The sequence below is a fragment of the Mobula hypostoma genome, chromosome 12 (genome assembly GCF_963921235.1).
Source record: "Mobula hypostoma chromosome 12, sMobHyp1.1, whole genome shotgun sequence".
Classification (NCBI taxonomy): Eukaryota; Metazoa; Chordata; class Chondrichthyes; order Myliobatiformes; family Myliobatidae; genus Mobula; species Mobula hypostoma.
Genome location: NC_086108.1, coordinates 87,867,819 through 87,889,690, shown reverse-complemented (window position 1 = coordinate 87,889,690; position 21,872 = coordinate 87,867,819). Strand labels below are relative to the sequence as shown.

Below are 21,872 nucleotides of genomic sequence, written 5' to 3'. Positions count from 1 at the left end.
CATTGCAGAGGTTGACTGGTAACTAATGGATGGAATGAGAGTACTGTTAACAAAAGTGTGCTCAACAACAGGGGAGAGGAGATTATCACGAGGTGAAAAGGGAACATTTTGGCTGCTAACTAGATGGTCTTTGCCTTATGGAAATGGTGGATCTGGGGCATTATCAGAACACAGTGGTTAAGAAGATGATCAGCTGGGTGGGGGGCGGGGGGAAGGTGAAGAGAAGTTTCTCATTTCAGGAACATCCCGTGACTAGAGGTCGGCAGGCTTAACTGTCCTGCCACATTCACCGGTGGCTGAATAACTAAGCCAGCTGTACATCATTTGTCCTTAAACCTGCATCTTCTGTCATCACCAGTTGCTGGATACCTTGGATGTGATGAAATATTATTTTAAGTTGTCTTCTGACTTGTACTCATAACCATTGAATCTAAACTGGCCCTCGGAGCAATTCTATCAATCCTAACTCCACTCACTCCCCCATTTCTCTGTAACTATTCTCTCTCAGTACCCATTCTCTCTTGTCACCAAACAATATTGACGTAATTTGCAATAACCAATAAACATGAAGAAGAAAGCCCTTAACTCCAAGTGGAGTCATGACGGCATTTTTTTTAGCAGGCTTTCTTATTTTTACGAAGCCAAGTTGCTAGCTCAACGCTCAACCCAGCACGGATGGAAAGTGTGCAAGGGAGCCGGCTGGATTCGAACTCTGGAGCCAGCGCTCTGAAATCCAGTGCTGATGCCACTACGCCACCAGCCGGCTTATCAATAAACATACTAATCTGTATATCTTTGGGATGTGAGGGGAAACTGGAAGATCTGGGAGAATGCCATGGATTCATAGTGAGAATTCATAAACTCAACATGTGGGTGTAAGAGTGAATCTTGTTTATTTAGGACCATTATAGGACATTTATCAAGAGGGACAATGAGGAACTAGGGTGAGAACACATGGGGGAGATAAACAGTTAGAGATGACGGAAGAGGGTGACCAAGGCGAGGTTGCTGTCTGGAGTGTGAGTTTAAAAAAGATGTAGGCATGTGGACACAGGTAATACATGCAGAAAAGAGAAAGATTAGGACAGCTACCTTGGTTATGAACTGAAGGTGAGAATGAGCATTGAATCCAAAGTTAAGGGTCCTATCATCAGAAGGTTGAATGATTTAAGTTCATTTGAAACTTCTGCTTGGAAAGCTTGACTTTGAAATCTTTGTGAATTAACTCTGGTGAGCTGATCCTTTGAAAGAATTATTTAAAAGGCTGAGATCGAAAGAATCCACTTGATCCTCCATTAGTATAAAAAAACTACTTAGTTTACTGCTAAACAAGAGATTCTGCAAATCCAGAGCAACACATACGAAATGCTGGAGGAACTCCACAGGTCAGGTAGCATCTATGGAAGATGAACAGTCAATGTTTCAGCCAAGACCCTTCATCAGGACTTGGAAGGAAAGGGGAAGGCGCCAGAAAAAAAAACAAGGTGGAGGGAGGGGAAGCAGGTCAAGCTGGAAGGTGATGGTGAAGCTAGGTGGGTGAGGGAGGATGTGGGGTGAAGGAAGAAGTTAGGAGGTGATTGGAAAAGGTAAAGGGCTGGAGAAGAAAGAATCTGATAGAGACGGGAGTGGACCATTGGTGGGGGAGGAAAGGCACTAAGAGGAAGTGATAGATGAAGAGAAGAAGGCGGCTTGAGTGGGGAATTGAAGGGGGGAGAGGGAATAATTACCAGTAGCTGGAGAAATTGATATTCATACCATCAGGATGGAGGCTACTCATAGAATTTGAGGTGTTGCTCCACTAACCTGAGAGTGGCCTCATCATGGCCGTAGAGGAGGTTATGGAACAACATGTCGGAATGGTAATCGGGATTGGAATTAAAATGGTTGGCAATTGGGAAATCCTGCCTTTTGTGGATGGAGCACAAGTGCTGCTACTACCTGTTGTTCAGTCCATGGTCTTGTAGGTTAGAATCCTTCAATTGTTAATCCAGGTACTTATATAAATATTTAATCGAGAAGTTGTTTTGAAACTAATGTAGTAAAATAGACAGCTTTAATGTAAGCAACAGACACACAAAATGTTCGAGGAACTCAGCAGGCCAGGCAACATCTATGGAAGAGTATAGTCAACGTTTCGGGTCAAGACCCTTGTATCGGCATGAAACGTTGACTATACTCTTTTCTCTAGATGCTGCGTTCCTCCAGCATTTTGTGTGTGTTGCTTGGATTTCCAGCATCTGCAGATTTTCTTGTGTTTGTGATTAGGCTTTAATGTAATTTCTCTTTCTCAATCAGAAAGAACTTTAGATGCAATATTATACCAGTTTCATTGCTCTGGAATTGGTCCTAGTCAGACTACTATGCTTCCAAAGGTTTTGGCATAGTTGAAGGTAATGAACCCTGGCTTCATTCTGGGCCTCCTTCTCTGGGGAAGGACGGGATCAAGCAGGAAGCCGAGATGTGTATTTTGTATGCTTGTTTGGATGCAACTTCCAGATTCAGCAGAGGAATGTTGGGGTGGGGGGATGGGAACAGCTGGAAGTAGTTCAGGGTTACCTCTGCCAGCAATGGAGTTGCATCTATTTATAGTGCTGCTGTTGCATGCAACAGGGCGGTAATGTGAAAAGGGCAGTTAGCCAGCTGTGTCAGAGGCTGATGACTGCCTGCGTGCTGATCAGATGAGTGAGAGGTCTCCGCAGAGACGATTCACAAGTTTAACCTATCTGACTTGAGCGAGTAGGGGTGGCCTGGCCCTGTTGGCGTGGCGGGGGTTAACTGCAATTCGTTGACTGGGAGGGGAGGGAGTTCAAAAGGATGAATTGTTTGTTTATGCGAAAAGTGGATTTGTCCAGAGCAATGTGGGGCGGGACCTCCACTGTGAGCTGGGGCTGTTTGTTTAAGAAATTTGCCACTGAATGGATGATTCATACAGGGGTGGGGCCTTGGCACTGTGCTGTACCAGGCTCTCTAATTTTTTTTTTCCCTTTTTATCCCCTCCCCCTCCAACACTTGCAGCTTCTTGGCAGGTGGCTACGGGCACCACAGGGTCAGTTAGTGCATCAAAGCACCAGAGGACTTCTGAAATCAGGTGAGCACTCTCCTCCCTCTGACTTTCAGGAACTAATTGACGGCGAAGCTGTGGTGGGGAGGTGTGTGGGGAATAGGGAAACTCTGCCGGCTTCAGTGTACAGGCAAGAAAGTCTGTTGCTCAGGAGAAAGGATAAAAAAACAAGAACAGCCTGCAATGGAGCAGCGACGCGGTGGAGGGAGCAGTTTAAGTTTTCCCAAGTAGGTGATTATCGCTACAATGATCCTGCAGTCCATTGTAACATTCCAGAGTCGGGATTGTTTGCTTCCCCATTTTCAAAAGATTATGTTTGGCCATATTTGTGGTGAAGGCTCGGTTAGCTGAGATTTTAACGGCAAAGTTGTTCGGAGTCATAAACTTGTGGCTTCGGTGAGAAGCCTAGTGGACTATTTCATTATGTGGATACTGTTATCTTCAACTTCGGTTATATATCAGATTCTTTTGTTCCCTTTATAGAGATGGTTGATAGCTGTCTTGACCTTATCGAACACTTTTTGACTTCGGGAAGTTCCACATTTTTTTCCCCAGGCAATTGGGTACTTTGACTAGCAAATGTTGTAGCAAGCTGGCCAAGCAGCAGTGTAATGATCAGCAGTTAATGTGCTTCAGTTGAAGCTGATTGTTGATTATGATGTGTGGAGAAGACCATAAGATATGGGAGAAGAATTAGGCCGTTTGGCCCATTGATTCTGCTCTTTCATTCGATCATGGCTGAATTATTATCCCTCTCAACCCTATTCTCCTGTCTTCTCATTGTAACCTTTGTCACCCTTACTAATCTGAAGCCCAGCAACCTTGGCTTTAAATATACCCAAAGACTTGGCCTCCACAGCCACTTGAGACAATGAATTCCATAGATCCACCACCCTCAGGCTATAGAAATTCCTCCTCATCTCTGTTCTACAGGGATGTCCTTGTATTCTGAGGCTCTGCACTCTCCTAGACTCTCCCTCGGGGAAGGGGGAAAAGTCTTGCTCTTGTGAAGTGTTTTTCTGGAGTCTACTCATCCCAGCTGACAGGGCAGAAAGATCTTTTTGAAAGTCAGCAACCTTCCAGCAGTTCACCTACTTCTCTTTGGTGTCAGCCTGGTTGCAACCTCTGGCCATGGGGGATCGAGCCTACCTTGTTGAATGTACAATCACCATCCTCCCTTTCATCCATTGGTAGTTCAATGAGTGGCTACACATGGAACTTTGTATAGTAAGGTGATGTAACAGTCTATTTAGGGAAATATTGTGCTCTACTTAACTCTACCCATGTATGCAAACAGAAAGCGGGTTGCTTAAAGAATACCTAGGTTAGGTAGTTGTAGTTGGGAGAGTACACCTGCCTGTGCTCGGGTTCATTCTGGTAGAGTGAGTGTAAGGTGTGACTGATCACACCAAACCTGTTTATCTACATTTTGGACATACCTTGCACGTTGAGGTGTGTCAGACTGGCCTCTAGTGACAGAGTGACAGGTTGACAGCCTAACCTGGGCCCAAGTTGCTAGATGATGCTGGAGAGGTTTGTGTTCATCTCGTACGATGTGTTTCTATAACCGGTGTGTTGTCAGAACTGTTCCACGTAAACTCGGTTCTATGTCACAGGCTGTTTATGGTTTGATTGGCGACCAAGCAGGTGTGCGTGGTTACGTTTGACAGATATGGCTGCGAGAGGGCTGGGCTGCCTTTGTAATTCTACCGTGTGGCCTACTTTAAATCATTGTCTGACTCCTTGTTGACTTAAAGTAGGCATGCATAGAAAAACTGCCTGCAATTTGACTCTTCAGGCTTCAAGGGATATTGATGTAAGAAAAGGTCTTATAACTGCTGTGTTCAGGATCTGCTGGAACAATTTGTGGGGTTTCTCTCTTGGAAAAACTAGTACTAGGGTAATGGTTTCTCCACAATTGTACTTGATGTACCTGTTTGATCTGCCACTTCAGACAGGTGTGACCACTATTTCCCATTCTCGCTCGGGGTGGTGGAAAGTGAAGGTACATGGTTTGATTTGTTCCGAATAAACAGTTTGTAGTTGCTTTACTTCACCTTCAAACTATTTCTGTAATGAGCTACCTGTGGTAGGCTGCTTCCTGGTGAAAATGTTTTAACCACAAATGCCTCCCTGGGAATCGCTGCTGGAAATGTTTGTGCTCTGTTGTCACTACCAGTTCTTTTGTATCGTGCTTTGAAATGTCACATGGCTTCCTGATCCCAGTAAGGTTTGAAAGATAAGTGGATCCAACGTGCACTGGATGCTCCCCAAAGGAGGGAGTAGCGATTGTTCTATTGATCTTATGTTACGTCAGTGGTATGTTATGAGGCCTGTTCAGTTGCACATGATCTCAGCATGGTCTAACACTGGCTGGTTTATCTTGGAGCAGGTGTAGCACAGCAACAGCAGGGAACAATGGACAATTTTCATCCCCCCCCCGCCCCGGATAAATTGGGATAAGGGGAATGCAGTCGGCTAAGGGAATTAGACTCTCCATTGGTTAGATCAGTATAGTTGGAAGAATCTTTGTGGTTATGTATGACATGAGATTGGAAAAAGATATCAGGAATGCTTTGAGTGTCTTCTGGATTCCATTTGTTCCAGCATGAAATGCGGTACGTTTCTCTTGTAGTTCAGAAAAGCCAACATTAACTGTTTGGGAGGAGTCGAGCTGCCTTGCATCCAAAGGCATGTGCATGAGGTGCTAAGGTTTTCTTAAAACCATCTCTTTGTGGCTGAAGAACTTTAAACTTTGGACAGAAAGGAAGCAAAAGTTACTTGAGTCCTTCCAATAACTAGGCTTAAAAATGTTGTGACTGTAAGGTTCGCTTGCAGACTTTAAAGTCATTTGGATAAGTACATGGATAGATAGGAGTTTAGAAGGAAGTGGGCAAGTGGGACTAGCTTGGTGGGACCATGGTTAGCATGGATGAGTTGGGCTGAAGGGCTGGTCCATGCTGTTTTACACTGACATGTGTATTTGCTTGCTAATTTGTGGAAAATATCTCCCAAGCAGATGAGAGCAGGATGTGATGGTTGTGGATTGACTAAATCACCAGCACGGAGCTTTGGAATTTAAATTTGCTTAATAACTCAGGCATTGCTGATGAAAATTTGGTTTTGCAACAAGTTTTCAAAATTCAAAGTGTATTATCAAAGTACATGTATATCACCATACATTACTTTTTGAGTTTCATTTTCTTGCAGGCATTCATAGTAGAACAGAAAAAAAAATTGTAGCATCAATGAAAAGCTACACACAAGCTAACAATCAATGTGCGGAATAAGATAAACTGAGCAAATACAAAAAAGTACACCAAAAAACACCAAGAACATGATTTGTGGAGTCTTTGAACTGATTCCACAATCTAAGACTCATTTTCAGAGTTGAGGTGAGTGAAGTTATCCACGCTGGTTCAGGAGCCTGATGGTTGAAGGGTAATAACTGTTCCTGAACCTGGTGGTGTGGGACCCAAGGCTCCTGTACCTCCTTCCTGATGGCAGAAGGTAGCATGGCCTAAATGGTAGGGGTCCTTGAAGGAATCCTTCAAGGCTGGAAATCTGCCGCCTAAACCTGGTTTGGTTTGTTTATGTCTCTGGACTCACTGCGGTTGACTCTTAAATATCCTGTGAAATGGCCAGTGTCACTCTGTTCAGGCTACTATGGTTGGACTGTAAATGCTACTGGTGTGATAGATTTCCAGTAATTAATGAGTATGAGAAAGGGTAGAGGGAATGAACAAATGGGGAGGTGGGAGTGCAGGGCTGTAAGGGTAAAGCTGTAAGGGTATATGTAACATCATCACAGCTGCACAGTGGAAGACAGGAGAAGATCTGAAATTATACAGGAAGGCTGTGAAATGCATAACTGAAAAAAAGTTAGTGTAGTGTTATGGCAGTTCAATTCTGCCGCTGTCTGTCAGGAGTTTCTACATTCTCCCTGTGTCCGCTTGGGTTTCATTCAGGTGCTTTGGTCTTGTCCCCATCCCATAATCGAAAGACTAGCAGGTTAATTGGTCACGTGGGTGTAATTGGACAACACAAGCTCATTGGGCTGGAAGGGCCTGTTACTGTGCTTTATCTCTAAATAAATAAAATAAAAACTTAAGCTCTATTTGGAATATTGAAGAAGGTAGACAGGAATGGTATAGAGGCTTCATTTAATATGAGGTGAATATTCATTCAGTGTTGCAGATTGTAGTTTCTTAAAATTAAGTGAGTTCCTATCACTTTCAAGTACTGGAATTTTTTTTTGGAGTAAACATGTCTCCTTGCAAGATCATTTATTGTACCTGTGCCGTTTTGGTGGTAGTCCCCTCTGTACCAATTGCAGCTGCATCGCCTGAGTGAGGACACCTTTCCAACATCCTTCTGCTACTGTTGCTGCCACTGGAGCTTGGCACTTGCTGCAGTTATACCACTTCGGAAGGATGTCACATTGAGGCTTTATAAACCACTGGTGAGGCCTCACTTGGTATTGAGAGCAGTTTTGGGCCCTTTATCTTGGAAAGGATGTGCTGAAACTGGAGAGTGTTCAAAAGAGGTTCATGAAAATGATTCCAGGATTGAAAGGCTTGTCATATGAAGAGCGTTTGATGGCTTCAGGCATGTATTCACTAGATTTCAGAAAAATGAGGGGTGACCTATCGATTGGTGAAAGGCTTTAATAGAGTGGATGTGTAGAGAATGTTTCCTGTGGTGGGAGAGTCTAAGACCAGCCTTAGAATAGAGGGCGTCCATTTAGAACGGAGATGAGGAGAAATTTCTTTAGCCAGAGAGTGGTGAATCTGTGGAATTCTTTGCCACAGGCAGCTGTGGAGGTCCTATCTTTATGTATATTTAAGGCAGAGGTTGATAGATTCTTGATTGGTCAGGGCACAAAGGGATATGGGGAGAAGGCAGGAAATTAGGGCTGAGAGGAAAATTGGATCAGCCATGATGAAATGGTGCCGTAGACTCAATGGACCAAATGGCCTAATTCTGCTCCTATATCTAATGGGCTTATGGAAGTTTGCTGTTAAGGGCAAGTCCAATCTTCTTGTTTTGCCTAGCTTTGAATCAGGGAATTTTCTTTCAAAATGTATTCATTTTAATCAATTTTTAATAACTATTTCTTGACATAAAATCATTTTGTCATTACCCTGGTGGACAACAATTAGTTTCATGGAGAGGGATTGAATTCATTGACATCTTTTGTCCTAGTTTTTATCTATAAATTGAGAGTACCTTTGAAGGCTGATAAGTAATTAAAACTACCTGTAGTTGCAACCAATTTTGTGGGGAATTCCACTTCACAGCATTCTTCTCAACTAACACAAGAATGGAAATTTCTTCTGTATGCAGTACACACCAGAAGCTTCAGCAAGGTTCGTTTATTATCAAAGAATGTATGAATTATACAACCTTGAGACTTGCTCACAGGTAGCCACAAAGCAAGAAACCCAGAAGATCCCAGTTAAGAAAAAAAGCAATAAAAATAGAAGACTAACACTCAATGCACAAAAGGGGGTGGGGGGAACCACAAGCCATGCAAACTACTGAACTGTTCTGCGGCATTCTGAACCAAAAGGGAATCATTTATCCCTTTTGTACTAGCTAGTTAATTCTATATCGAATGTTGAGCATAGACCAGGCCTACATGTATGAAACTGACTAATTTTATTTCCTTTTCATTCTGCAGTACAGAAAGCACCAGTAAAATGTAACTTTGAATCAACTGGCCTTAATTTTTATTTATTATGGAGTTGAATATTTTCATTCCATCCACTTCCCTGATGAGTGATGAACTGTTTCGGCCTTTTGATCTTCCCACATTAAAGGTGCTTAAAAATGTTCTAAAAAAAATAAAACCGATAATCAAATGCTTTACTTTTTAATTTAAAATTCCTGTTTGGTTTTTAATTTACTGTGCAAGAACCATGCAAATGATGAGTTGACAATTTAATTCTGTGTGATGCATGGGAAATGTACGTATTTACCGGTCGTTTCTTAACTGAGGGAACACACATCAAAGTTGCTGGTGAACGCAGCAGGCCAGGCAGCATCTCTAGGAAGAGGTACAGTCAACGTTTCGGGCCGAGACCCTTTGTCAGGACTAACTGAGAGAAGAGCTAGTAAGAGATTAGAATGAGGGGTTCATTTTTGAAGTTAAATTCTAGTACTTTTTTTTCTTCTGATACTAGTAGAATTTAAGAGTTTTGGCAAGTGTGGTGGAAAGTATAGCAGTGTCTCTGCTTTCTTAGAATCTTGTGTAGGTTCGGCACATCATCTAAAACTTTGTCAAACTTCTATAGACACGCAGTAGAGAGTGTACTGGCTGGTTGCCTCATGAGCTGGTATGAGAATGCCAATGCACTTGAACGGAAAAACCTACAAAATGTAGTGGGTACAGCTCAGTCTGTCACAGGTAAAGCCCAGCCCACCATTGAGCACATTTACAAGGAGTGCTGTTGCAGGAAAGCGTCATCCATCAGCAAGAACCTCCATCGTCTAAGGTCATGCTCTCTTCTCGCTGCCGCCATCGGGAAGGAGGTACAGCAGCGTCGAGTACCACTTCACCAGATTCAAGAACATTTATTACCCCTCAACCATAAGCTCTTGTACCAGAGGGGATAACTTCACTCTCCCCAACACTGAGAAGACTCTCTCTTATAGAATCTACAACTCCTGTTCTCAATATTTGTTTATTTATTGTTATTACTCTTTGTATTTGCACTGTTTATTTTTACACATTGATTGCTCGTCCATCTTTGTCGTGTGGTTTTCCATTCATTCTATTGTTTTTTATGTTCTGTGAATGCCTGCAAGAGAATGAAACTCAGGATAATAAATGGTGACATATGTACTTTGTTAATACATTATTTTTGAACTTTGAAGTGAAGGTAGCAATTAGTTGCAATCTGGACTTGTATTTGTCCTGACGAAGGGTCTCGGCCTGAAACGTCGACTGCACCTCTTCCTAGAGATGCTGCCTGGCCTGCTGCGTTAACCAGCAACTTTTATGTATGTTATTTGCTCCCTTCACATTGTTTGAATTTTATTAGTCAGCAGACTGGATAAAGTAAACCCCTCTGTCTTCTCTTACACCAACCCGCTACATTCCTGCTTCATATTTAAAGTAAACGTTTAAAATGCCTGATTTCTGTACTTTTCCACTGTTTTATACTCTGATTCATTTCTTCATAGGATAATTGAGAATTATAGGTTGAATAACTTTTATTACTTGAGTGAGAAGGGCCCTCTTGACTGGTCTTCATTGTTATTGGCTGGTACTTTGAGTTTTCAACAAACTCTCCCTGGAAATTTTGTTTGTGATTCGGTGGTAAAAAATATACAAAATAGAATCCTTAGCTCTATATGTTTATTTTTGCTTTTCCGTGGCCCAAAAGAAACGCTTTTTTTTTGCCCATGTTTGGAATCTGATGTCCATCCACCCTGACCTTGGGTCCTCTGTGTTTGTGTTTGCATTTGGAGAGACTAATGACAAAACAGAAGAAGCAGGTTCATTTCGAAATAACTGAAAAGGACCCTGTCTCTTCAGAAGACAGGCACAGGAAGATTCTACAGAGAATGGTGCATACAGCCCAGTCCATCACAGGCAAAGCCCTCCCCACCAATGAGCACATTTACAAGAAGCGCTGCCACAAGAAAGCAGCATCCATCATCATGGACCCCCACCATCCAGGCTGTAAATCCCTTCTTGCTACTACCATCAGTCAGGAGGTATTAATCAGAGCACCACCAGGTTCAGTAAAGTTGTCATTCTACCACCATCAGGCTCCTGAACTAGCATAATTAACTCAACTATCAACTGATTCCACAGCCTAAGACTCAGTACTATTTGCTTATTTTTATTTGCAAAATTTGTCTTTGCTCATGGGTTGTTTGCCAGTCTTTGTTGATGTATCATCTTTCATAAATACACTTGTATTTCTTTAATTTCCTGTAAAGGCTGCAAGAAAATGAATTTAAATGGAGTATGTGGTAACATATGTATACTTTGATAATTTACTTTCACTTTGAAAATGAAATGATCTTTTGAGTCAGCTGATAGGGCTGAGAGGATGTGAAATTTAAATAATTGCCTGTTGCTGTCAATTAATACATTAGTAGTCATTCCTGCCTGGACAAATATGACATGGGAAACTTGAATTTGTAATCGTGTCGTTACTAGGTTTCAACAGCATATCCTAGCAATGGATTACCAGTATTCTACAACTTCCTTTTCCAAGGTAAACCTTTCCCACACAAAGCTGTCTCCTTGGGTCCATGGTGTACACTGCCCCACTCTAGTAATTTTTATTTGGATTGTCTGGCGAGTAAGAATGTGGAGATTCATCTGCGTTCAAGAGTTTGCTTTTAGTTTGAACTAGGAAGGTTTGTGAGTTGATGGTGAACTGTGAAAACTGGTCTGGTTCGACTGACATGCCACATTATCGAAGAGTTGCTAACAACTTAACCCTTTTAAACTTTCAAGAGCCCTTCCTCTTGACTCACCAAATACTTCCTGTTTCCTCTCCTGATGCACAGGAATGGGTGGTTCTGTAAGATTTATCTCCCTGCTATCCTTTGATAAACTGATAATTGTTTCATACTCACTTAACATTTCTCTTGCATAACATTCGACATTGCAGAGAGAACTCCAAAGGAAGAAAACTTATAAACATGAGTCAAAATTGAGAGGAAATTCAGAGTGAACTAACGAATTTGTTTAGAATGTGGAACTGCAGGTTTCAGCAAAAACGTACAGATGTGTGTAAGGGGAACTGGGAAGGAATCGAATGTGCCAGAAGTGTTAGATGAATTAAGGTAGGATGCTGCTTGTGTGGAACTGGATTAAATGGGTAAACAAACACATGGTTTTGACAATGCTTGAAATCCAGAGTAACACATGGAACTCAGCAGGTCAGGCAGCATCTGTGAAAAGCGCTAATGAGTTGACAGTTCAGGCCAAGGGCCAAGACACAAAACATCGACTCTTTTTCCTCTCCATAGAGCAACCTGACCTGCTGAGTTCCTCCAGCATTTTGAGTGTTTTACATTGGATTAAATGGGTATTTTTCAACTGTACTTTTTTTAATGGTGTACATCCTTGTGTTGCATCTTTTTTTTTTCTTAAAAAAAAACTAAACCCAGTCACTTTAACCATAGTGGTGAGAACTTATTTAAAAACCCCAAGGACAAAATTAACATGTGCTTGCACATATATGAATTGATCATAGAAAGCCAACATGGGTTTGTTAAAGGGAAATCATGTTTGACTACCTTTTTTTTTCCCTCTCAGGGAATAGAGAGCCATAGAGGGGAAATGCATATGGATTTACATTTGATGAAGTGCAGCATAATAAGCCTGTCGTCCGAAATTAAGCCCATGTAATGAAAGGTATGGTGGCCGCATAGATAGAAAACTGACTGGAAGCTCACTAGAATAATACAATTTCCAAATTTGTGGATGGCACAAATTTTGAAGCACCACGAACTGAGAGCACAGGTGCTATGTTAAAAAAGTATATAGATGTAAATATTAGGTAGAAAAGAATATCTAAGACATTACTCAACTAAACAGCTCAATTAAGAATGAAGTTCTGGCGGTAAGAGATTTGGGTTATATGTGTACAGGTAAACGAAAATTGAAGGATGTGTTGAGAAAGTATGCAAGTTCCTGGCTTGAGAAATAATGGTGAAGAACAAAGTCAAAATAAACCTTTATGAAATATAGATTGGTCATGAATGGATTGTGTCCATTTCTGGGGAGAGGTTTTGGAGAAGCTGCAGAAAAGATTTGCCAAAGTGATTCTGAACCTGAGTGACTTTAATCATGTGGATATATTGGAGAATTTGGGGCTTCTGTGCTTGGGATAGAGGGGATTGTGAAGGGACCTGATTGCTTCCTTATCTATACATTGTTGTGTAATGAGAGTAAAGCCTCTATTATTCTGTAATTCTGGCCAGTTGAGTCACTGACTTCTCTTGAAGCAATCCCATCTATTCTGGCATTCCTCCCAGGTCCTCCTGCTCCCACCTACACCAGGGGTATTTTTTCAGGAGCCAAATTAATCTGCCAACTTGCACAGCTTTGTGATGTGCTAGGAAACCAGGTAATCAAAGTGCAAAATACATTTTTATCAAAGTATGTTTTCCATGTACAACCTTGCAATTAATCTTCTTGCAGGCAGCCTCAAAGCAAAGAAACAACAGAATCCACAAAAACCGCCGCACGATAAAGACCATCAAACACTCAATGTGAGAAAAAGAACAAAATTGTGCAAAATATAAATAAAAAAAGTAAACAAATAACACACAGAACATTAACCGAGAGTCCCCGAAAGTGAATCCACAGTTAGTCAGGTCACCGCTCAGGCAAATGTTGATGGCTGCAGGCCACAGCTGCAAAGTCAGTTCATTGCTGAGGTGAATAAAGCCTGAAGGAGTAGTGATCTGAGCACCGGTTTGTCCTTTGTCTTTTGCCTTGATGCCTTAATCTTTTAAGCTGCCTCTGTGCTTAAATCAGCTAAACATCAGTTTGTTTTCCCCTCTCAGGCCTGGTCCCTGCCACTTCAGTGTGGCCTAAAGTCTGTTCCAGCAGTGGCCGCATTCTCGTACCTACAATCATGAAACCTGTATGGTCACAGGGAAGACATTCAGACTCTCCACGAGAGTTCAGATCCCAGTACACCAGAGCTATGAATGAGTAGCACTGCTGTGTCAGTGCTGCCAAAAGGGTGATTAGCCAAACATTCTTTAATTGATGGTGGTCAATACTCAACCAACACCAATACGTGATACAATAATGCATCGAAAGCAATATTACTAAGTCTGCATAGCTCCTTAAGGTGCACACTTTCATATTTCATTGCTGACTTTTAAAGTAACAAACACATATGAACCTTCAACTTTCAACAAAAATTAAACCGGCAGTTCACTATTTGCTTATATGAAACTATGCAATGAACTAATTATTTAGACTTGCATATATTAGACATAGAAACATAGAAAACCAACAGCACAATACAGGCCCCTCGGCCCCACAGAGTTGTGCTGAACATGTCCCTACCTTAGAAATTACCAGGCTTATCCATAGCCCTCTATTTTACTAAGCTCCATGTACCTATCCAAAAGTCTTGTAAAAGACCCTATCGTATCCACCTCCACCACCGTTGCCGGCAGCCCATTCCACGCACTCACCACTCTCTGAGTAAAAAGCTTAACCCTGACATCTCCTCTGTTCCTACTCCCCAGCACCTTAAACCTGTGTCCTCTTGTGGCAACCATTTCAGCCCTGGGAAAAAGCCTCTGACTATCCACACGATCAATGCTTCTCGTCGTCTTATACGCCTCTATCAGGTCACCTCTCATCCTCCGTCGCTCCAAGGAGAGAAGGCCGAGATCACTCAACCTATTCTCATTAGGCATGCTCCCCAATCTAGGCAACATCCCTGTAAATCTCCTCTGCACCCTTCCTATGGCTTCCACATCCTTCCTGTAGTGAGGCGACCAGAACTGAGCACAGTACTCCAAGTGGGGTCTGACCAGGGTCTTACATAGCTGCAACATTACCTCTCGGCTCCTAAATTCAATTCCATGATTAATGAAGGCCAATGCACCGTACACTGCCTTAACCACAGAGTCGAGCTGCGCAGCTGCTTTGAGTGTCCTATGGACTCTGACCCCAAGATCCCTCTGATCCTCCACACTGCCAAGAGTCTTACCATTATTACTATATTCTGCCATCATATTTGACCTACCAAAATGAACCACTTCACACCTATCTGGGTTGAACTCCATCTGCCACTTCTCAGCCTAGTTTTGCATCCTATCAATGTCCCAGTGTAAACTCTGACAGCCCTCCACACTATCTACAACACCTCCAACCTTTGTGTTATCAGCAAACTTACTAACCCCATCCCTCCACTTCCACATCCAGGTCATCTATAAACATCACGAAGAGTAAGGGTCCCAGAACAGATTCCTGAGGCACTCCAGTGGTGACTGATCTCCATGCAGAGTATGACCCGTCTACAACCACTCTTTGCCTTCTGTGGGCAAGCCAGTTCTGGATCCACAAAGCAATGTCCCCTTGGATCCCATGCCTCCTTACTTTCTCAAAAAGCCTTGGCATGGGGTACCTTATCAAATGCCTTGCTGAAATCCATATACACTACATCTACTGCTCTTCCTTCATCAATGTGTGTAGTTACATCCTCAAAAAAATTCAATCAGGTTCGTAAGGCATGACCTGCCCTTGACAAAGCCATGCTGACTACTCCTAATCATATTATATCTCTCCAAATGTTCATAAATCCTGCCTCTCAGGATCTTCTCCAACAACTTACCAACTACTGAGGTAAGCCTCACTGGTCTGTAATTTACTGGGCTATCTCTACTCCCTTTCTTGAATAAAGGAACAACATCCGCAACCCTCCAATCCTCTGGAACCTAAATATTCTGATATTCTAAAAGTAACCACATTTATTTTTGATCTCTCCCACGGTACACCATACTAGTGTAATTTTAACGTCACTATGTTATCCGTTTCAGGTACAGATACTTCCAAAGATCATTTCCATAAATAAATTGCGTACCTAATCCTTCTCCACATACTGTTGTTGCAGTAATTGAGCCTAACCATAGATGCAGTGTTTCATATTTTCTAACCTATTGTAATGCAGGCTATTAACATACTGTTAGTTATAGAATGTATTGGTTGGGAATGCTGTTCGCTTTAATTGTTTGCATGATTTGCAGTGTTTTTTCTTTCTCTTGTGCATTGAGTGGTCTTTTTTCTTTAATTGGGTTTTTTTGGGTTTCTGGCTCTGTGGTTACCAGTGAGCAAGCAAATCTCAAGGTCTATAATTTATACATTCCTTGATAACAAAGGTATGTGAAATGTGTTAAATTTATAATTAAATGCTGATTTCAATTGTATTTTCTACGTTAATTTCCCCAATCTTTGTCTTTGCTTACACATTGCCTTGATTTCAGAATCAGTTTTATTATCTCGGTATGATATGAAATTAGTTGTTTTGTGGGAGCAATATAGTTGAGGCATAAAAAATTACTCTAAGTTCCAAAACTAGAGCAAAGGAGGAAGAACCAGATACTGTTCATGGGCTATTCAGAAAGCTGATGACAGAAAGAAACTGAATTATTGAGTGTGGGTCTTCAGACTGCTGTCCTTCCTCCCCGATGGTAGTAATGAGAAGAAGGCCTGTACCAGATGGTAATGGTCCTTAATGATGGATGCTGCATTCTTGAGGCACCTATTGAAGATGTCCTCAGTGGTGGTGAGGGTTGTTCACATGATGAATTGGCTGAGTTTACAACCCTCTGCAGCCTCTTCTGGTCTCCTGATAAGAGCCTCCTTACTGGAGGGTGATGCAACCATTCAGAATGCTGTCCAAGATAGATCTGCAGAAATTGACAAGAGTCTTGAACATACTAAATCTTCTGAAATTAATGAAGCAGAGCCGCTGGCATACCGCCTTTGTGATTGCATCAATGTGCTGGTCCCAAGATAGCTTCTCGGATTTTGAAGCTGCTCACCCTTTCTAACCCTGACCATCCATAAAGGATTGATGTGTTCTCCCAACTTTCTCTTCCTTATGTCCGCAATCAATTCCATTATCTTGCTGATGTTGAGTGGGTCATTGTTGTTGTGACATCACCCAACCAGTTGATCTATCTTATTCCTGTACCCCAACAAGTGGTGTTATCAGCTCATTTACAGATTGCATTTGAGCTGTACCTAGAGACACAGTTGTGAGTACAGGGAGAGTAGACCTGTGAGCTAAGCACATATCTTTGAGGTATGCCTATGTTTATTGTTAGGCAGGAGGAGATGTTCCTGATTTGCACTGACCTGTGGTCTCCTTATTAAAGAAGTTGAGGATCCAGGTGCAGAGAGGAGATAAAGGAACAGTTTTGAAGCTTGATTGTAAATACTGAACTTATTCTTTCTTGTGCTGGCCCTATTGGAAGTTACAAAGTTGATTACTTCTGACAATCTGACCCTGGATTGTCTTCAATGCTCAGTTGGTTGTAATTGCTTGGTGCCCACTGAATGTATTGTGTTGAGCTGACATTAACAAGTCCAAGCTTTGTGTAATAGCACTAATTGGAACTTTGGAACTCTTTTAAATTGTCTTCGCTGCATAATTGCTCAAGGCATCCAGCATAGTCAGAATTTGAGTGATTCTCAGTTCACCATTTGCATTGTAGATACATTGCATTGACTGAACATCAATAAGTACATGTTTGGAGAAACATAAGATCATTTCAGGCAAATTGCACGTGCTTTTGTGAGACTGTGATTGCATGAGTCTTGAGAAAGTGCTTTTGTTTATGGAGTTACTGAAATGGCTGAATCAAATTTGGATTGCATTGGAGGCCTTGAGCAGGGATGCCTGTGCTTGTATCCAGGATGCAGCAGAGGATATCGACAGATACAACAGAACCGAGTGTTAGAGACAATTTGGGGACGGATGGGATGACAGGATCTGCCTTCTAACTTTCAACATGGACAGTATAAGAAAGTATACTAATTGAGCATCTTTCAATGATGCTTCACTGAACTGGTTGACTTGTGTATCTGAATTGTGTCTCTTCAAGTTGTTTGGTAATATGAAAAGGAATATTCCTATTGATCACCGTGCAAATGATGTCCTAATATTGGACAACTCAAATGAAGTGTGAAGGACAACCCACTTTTCCTGACTTGTTTAATGCCTTTCTATGCAGTAATGACTTACAATGTTGAAGGTCCTTCTTTGAGGCCAACATAAGTAGCTCTTGCTACCAGGTCATGAACAGTGCAAACTGAAGGCTTTCAAAAAAAAACATGCTTTATATTCCTGAAAGATGCATTCTTGGTTGAGATATTCAATGTGTTTCAACTCCCGTGCCTGTTTTTTCTCTCTTTTTAAACTATATTCTCATCCCAAGTCATATTTTTGTCTTGGATTAGTTGTGAACTTTTCCTTGACTACTCTTCTGGAGTGTAACTTCATCTGATAGACACTGTGAGCTATGGACTACTGGATATCTCTTAAGATCCCTTAAGTCCACCTGACCAGTAAGTAGCTCGTTGGGACAGATCTTGTATACCCCAAAGCATAGATGTTGACACAATCTCTTCATTGCCTAGTGCTATGACATTTTTCTCAAGCACAGTCTCTCATTCTATGCAATCAATGCAATGAAGGCTCATATATACCATGATGTGTAAACAGCTCCATCTATTTTCACTGGCAACCCAACAGTTTAATTCCCCCATTACAGAGTCACTCGTGTCCTTTTCCTCTCTCAATAGAAAAGTATTTGAGGTATTAATGGCTGAGGCCTCTCTTTGGCAAGAATGACAAATATGTCTGTCATGTCCACTATTCAGTTGTATCTCACTAGGCTGCCACCTTGCTACTCCCTCCACAGCATCTTTGCTGGATTAGCATCCGGAACTCGGATTGCTGTTTATCTAAGCAAGTAACAGTGACAGAAGTACCAACAATCTGCTGGAGGAATGTTGCTGCAGAATTTCAACCCAAAATGTTGACCATTCCTTTTCCTCCCACACATTGCTACTCAACCCACTGAGTTCCTCCAGCAGATTTGTTTACTCCATGTTCTAACATCTGTGGTCTCTATGTTTATGATGATGGTTTCTCATCATAATCGACATGTAATCATAGCAGAGGATGGTGCAGCATGAATATCAAAACTACATAAAATTGAAGGCTATCGATGGGGTGAATGCAAGCAGGCTTTTTTCCACCGTGGTTCGGTGAGACTAATTTAGAGATCATGGGTTAATGGTAAAGAGTTTAAGGGGAACATGAGGGAGAACTTTTTCATTCTGAGGGTGGAGAGAGTGTGGAACAAGCACAGGTGGTGGATGTGGGTTTGATTTCAACATTTAAGAAAAACTTGGATGGGCGAGATATGGAGTGCTACAGTCTTGGTGATCTGTGGCAGTTTTCAAAGGTTTAGTAATATTTGTATAATTCAGTCTATATTATTAGAGGGAAGTATTGTCAGGAGGGTGGGGGGGGGTTCATCACCAGAGGATGCAGGATGAAGGTGATTGAATTAAGAACCAAGAGTGAATAGGAGAGAGAACTTTTAAATGAGTTTGATCCAGAATGTATTGCAGGATTGTGATTGCGCATCGAGATAGATGAGGCAGATGTAATCATGATGTTCAAAAGAGTTATGGAAGAAGGGATGAAAATTTTCTTGTATAGACTCAATGGGTTGAATGGTCTGCTTCAATTCTGTAACCTTGTAACTCTGTGGCATTTTTCATGTGGCTTTGACAATGTTGCAAAGCACCTTTCAGCCAATTTACTTTTGAAGTGTTGTCATTGTAATAATAACCTGGGCACAAGAATTTTCCATGCAAGTAAACTGTTAGATAAAATGTTGATTGTGATAAATATTCACTAGAGCAGATAGGAAGATTCCCTTGCTCCTCTTCAAAATATTGCTATGGTGTCTTTTACTCAGAAGAGTTCGTGTGGCCCTAGCCTTAGTTTTGTCATTGGAAAGACATTGGCAGCGAGTTTGGCATTCGCTCAGTACGACACCGGAATGAGGCCCTCCGTCGGTCAGGGCCAACCGTGGTTGCTGCGTCCCAGCTGTCTGTGTGATACGCAAGCCAGTATGTAAGCCAGGGCTGGACAATTTGGAGAAAAACCTGTTAATCATGTAGTAGGCTCCCGCAGCTGATGAATTGAAAGGAAAGGCAGAGATCAATGCAGTTTGGCACCAGCAACATTGCAGAAATTACCAGCCAACGTTGAACTCGATGTAGGACTGCCTTAGGGACTCCAGCTCTGGATTTTCCCTAGGGGTTTACTCCTGAAGCCTTCCCCATGGATAGGTTTAGCTGCAAGGAAGTGGAGGCTGGAGATCAGTTTTCCTTTTAAATGTGCTGCCAACCATGGTTGACAAGCCCCCAACTGCCTGAAGTGACTGGTTTTAAGACACCAGTAATCTGCCTTTGCCCCTTCTTCTGTCTGTAGAAAGGGTGGGCTTAGTAACTAAGCCACACGTGAGGGCCAGGAGCTGGACTTGGTTGTCGGAGGCAATTTGAGACGCAGACTATTGGGAGCATTTCCTAGGTGGTGGCAGCTTATCCCCACTGTCACCCCCTGGCTATAACAACCTTAAGGAACCAGTGCACTAAAATGATGGCCTGAAATTTTGCATTGAAGTCCCTGGGATCTGGCAGCGTTCTGATGTGAGGGCAAGACGGCTGCTAAAAGAGCCCCAGCTGACACTCGGTATAACGCATTCAATGTAAACACTTGTAGAATGCAGCATTCTTCAGCTGATAAAATGTTGTTTTGCTGCCTTTTGCTTCACTGCCTTTCTCCCCCCATACACTCGAGGGATTCAGCTCCACGGATGTCCTGAAACTATTCCTTCTTTGGCAGAATATTCAGAACTAAATGCTCTTCTTTTCTCCACTCGGTCGTGCTATACCAGAGCTGTGTTTGTGAGAGTGACTGTCCCCTCCTTCCCCTAAGAGTACACTACGTTAAACGTAAGATTTTGAAGTGCAATTTGAATTTGGTGTAGTTTTGTTTTTCTGACCCGGAGCCTTACTCTGGCATCTTCCCCCTTCCTTTCCAGTCCTGAAGAAGGGTCTCGGCCTGAAATGCCTACTCTTTATTTCCATAGATGCTGCCTGACCTGCTGACTTCCTCCAGCATTTTGTGTGTGCTGTTCTGAACCTTATTGTCACTTTGTATTCGGTGTCTGTTTGAATTTGTCATTAACTTGGCTCTTGAAAAATGCAACTTACTTTTTAAACTTGGTGAAATATCTGTAACGATAAACTACTTTCACTGCACATCACAGATAATGAAGCTTTGTTTAGTTTGCATCCATTTAACGCAGGAATGACTCGTATTGATCATCCTTTTGTATAGTCTGCACTTTAGATCTCATTGGATTAATGTCATTTATTGGTTCCATTGCTGAATGGATGGTATGATAACACTGGTTACAATGTTGGCATTTAAAGGTAGTTCTCCTTAAAGGAAGATGGGGATTGAGAAATAAAAGCAGGAATAGGCGACCAGGTCTCTTGAGCCTATTTTGTCATAGCTAATCCTGCATCTCATTCACTTTCCCAGTAGATTCAGATTTATTTAGCACACGTGCTGTACGTTGAAACATACAGGGAAATGCATCTTTTTGCGTGAGCAGCCAAAATTTGTTGGAGTCTGCGCACAAGCGTCACCACATTTTGGCACCCACAATGCCTGGCAGAACAACCACAACAAAACAGCAAAGAACAACAGGAAACAACAGGAATTCTGCAGATGCTGGAAATTCAAGCAACACACATCGAAGTTGCTGGTGAACGCAGCAGGCCAGGCAGCATCTCTAGGAAGAGGTACAGTCGACGTTTCAGGCTGAGACCCTTCGTCAGGACTAACTGAAGGAAGAGTTAGTAAGAGATTTGAAAGTGGGGGGGGGGAGATCCAAAATGATAGGAGAAGACAGGAGGGGGAGGGATGGAGCCAAGAGCTGGACAGGTGATTGGCAAAGGGGATATGAGAGGATCATGGGACAGGAGGTCTGGGGAGAAAGACAGGGGGGGGGGAGGAACCAGAGGATGGGCAAGGGGTATGGTCAGAGGGACAGAGGGAGAAAAAGGAGAGAGAGAGAGAGAGAGAGAGAGAAAGAATGTGTGTATATAAATAAATACACGAACATCGACTTTTCTAACTTCCGCTAATGCCCCACCTCCCCCTCGTACCCCATCCATTATTTATTTATATACACACATTCTTTCTCTGTCTCC

The 21,872-nt window shown here is 42.2% G+C and overlaps 1 protein-coding gene across 3 annotated transcripts in view; it reads left to right on the top strand.

Moving 5' to 3' along the window:
- The window catches only part of LOC134354979 (very long chain fatty acid elongase 1-like), a 101,079-nt gene that overhangs the window by 37,256 nt on the left and 41,951 nt on the right, over positions 1 to 21,872 (top strand). Inside the window, exon 2 of one of the 3 annotated variants that reach the window (XM_063064566.1) lies at positions 3,016 to 3,088. The exons of 1 other annotated variant lie outside the window; for it this stretch is intronic. The gene's annotated coding sequence lies outside the window, so the exon portion shown is untranslated. Of the gene's footprint in view, positions 1 to 3,015; positions 3,089 to 3,266; positions 3,289 to 21,872 lie in introns of those variants that run through there. One more of the 3 variants, XM_063064568.1, reaches the window with a different exon arrangement.